This window comes from Octopus bimaculoides, chromosome 8 (assembly GCF_001194135.2).
Source record: "Octopus bimaculoides isolate UCB-OBI-ISO-001 chromosome 8, ASM119413v2, whole genome shotgun sequence".
Taxonomy (NCBI): Eukaryota; Metazoa; Mollusca; class Cephalopoda; order Octopoda; family Octopodidae; genus Octopus; species Octopus bimaculoides.
In genome coordinates this window covers 26,017,405-26,019,904 of record NC_068988.1, presented here as the reverse complement: position 1 = coordinate 26,019,904, position 2,500 = coordinate 26,017,405, and positions in this window count along the sequence as shown.

Below are 2,500 nucleotides of genomic sequence, written 5' to 3'. Positions count from 1 at the left end.
GTGAAAATTAGCGTATCTGAAAATTTCTTTAAAAGTTCATTAGCAAATATTTGCAGTTTTTATGTAATGTCCTTTATGAGCGCATACATACCACAATCAAATGTCAGTTTGTTGGAATTGTGTGGTGTAATTTATATCGTTAAGGAGGTGATAAAGAGTCGATATTTGGAAAGGGTTTAACAAAAAGTTTGTAAAACCTCTTGTAAACAAAGTTTAACAAAAGGTTTTGTCAGAGTAGACGTATAGAAAACATTGGTCTAATATGCTATAAGCATCAATCTGGATATACCCAAAAAGTATACGTACCAACAATGATGTTCCAGAATTTGTTGCGGAAACGTTTCGTTACGTGTCTCTGCTTGAAAAAACATGGGGCAGCTTTCTTAATTAAATAGTGTGAAGAAAGTTATTTGTCTCACACACATGGAAATTTGTGCAAAGTTATCAAATTTTAAAAGACTAGTACTTTGGTTAATAGTAACGACTAATCAATTCCCCTAATATTACCGGCCTTCCGTATGAATTAGAAGCCATAATTATTTCATTCAGTATTTAATCAATATAGCAAAATAGATAAATGTGACCTGCTGTCAACTCACAGACTTTAAGTTTGACGCATGGGCAGGAAGAAAATGACTCTTGTCTATTGCTTCAGCCTCTTTTAATATTGCCAATCACAACATGTCTGACATTTTGAAATATTATTCCAGGTCGTGTTTTCAATAAAGCATCAGTGAAATGTAGTATATCCACCCTCAAATATGGCGTGCTATGCATGAATTGAAAGAGGAGGTCTTCTTGAGTGCAGATACAACCGGAGTGATAAGCAAGAACATCCAGCTGGAAATACTACACAATGAATAATCGTCAGACATATCTTGAATCTAATGTGATACGTATAAATAATAAGAAATATATGAAGGCTAATAATCGCGTTGAAAATATTCTTCACGCTTATGATACAACCAGTTTTCTATTATTTTTAAGGTCAATAGTTCACAATTTACAATTTCATTTTAATAAATAGGTTTAATTTTGAAAGGAATTATTTTTGGCAACCTTCTGTTTAAAATATTGCTTCAGTTTGGAAATAAAATAAGCATTTATTATATTTTTCTTGAAAGCAATTTTTGGCAACCTTCTATTTAATAAATTGCTTCAGTTTTAAAACAAATAATAATTTTTAATTATTTTTACAACATAAAAACTGCCAAGATATTAACTTTCGGCATTGTGTCTACAAACGTGAGTGTGTGAGTGCTTTAGTATGTGCATGCGTATTTCTTTTTCTGTGTTTCTATGCGTGTTGTTCTTTGGGTATGTGTTTGCATGTGTGTGTATGAATTTGTATACTCAAAATTCTGTCTATTTCTACTTATTTACTCAAAACTGATGGAACACACCCTTTGAGATATTTGTAGATGCACCCAGTGATGAGGACATTGCCGAGGATTTTCAGTTTAAACTAAATCTAGGTTGGTGAGTATATCAAATGTTGAGTAGCGAATGAATTCCGGCTTGGAAGAATTTGGAATATAAGTGGTTGGGAAATGTCTAATTCGATATCTGTGCGCATTAGATATGGTGAGAAGAGAACAGATGAATGCATGAGAAAGATAACAATGTTACACGGTGTCATAAGGCAAAGACGTAAAGTGATAGTGCTAACAACACTGCTCTGACGGAACAAGTATCTGTAAACATAGGATCTTAGATGGTTAAGTCCTTTCCGACCTTCTGAATGTCATTCAGATGTAGTGTATCATGTTTCTGTTTTACACTGTTGTAGACGATGTGTCTCTCATTTCTTTTCTTTTTTTTTTCTCGTGTATATATATATATATACATATATATATATATATATATATATATATATATACAAAGTGATCTGATCCTGTCTCTGATGTGGCCCGATACTGTTCTCTGATGTGTGTTAATAATTGTTATAATCAGAAATATGATTGTGCCTTGTTGTCGAGATCTGTTGTTTACGGCATATTGACTGCGTTTTACATCGCCAGGAGATTTCGGATGATAAATATTTACAGTCTAAAGACTGGTGTCTTTACATCATGTTATTTCCACTGTTCTGGCGTGGGATGATACAAGTCAAAATTGTTTCCTTGATATAATTATTAATTTTGCATGTATTGATATTTCTAATTTACCTGTTCCTGCCATTGCTTCTTTACCCGCTCAACATGATCCCGCTTTTGTCTTTATCTACATTGTGGAAAATCCCCTGTAAAAATTTCGGGGTCAGCTTGAATCTCTTGAGCACAGCTAAGTGTATTCTATATGGGGAATATCTGGATTTCATCTGTGAACTATATGTATATATCTATATCTATATGTGTGCGTATGTATATATATGTATATATGTATATATATGGCATATGATATTTAGAATATTAAACCGCCTAAGCTTGGATGTTAACATTTCTTCTGTATGGTATATGTATACGCAATATATATATATATATATATATATATATATATA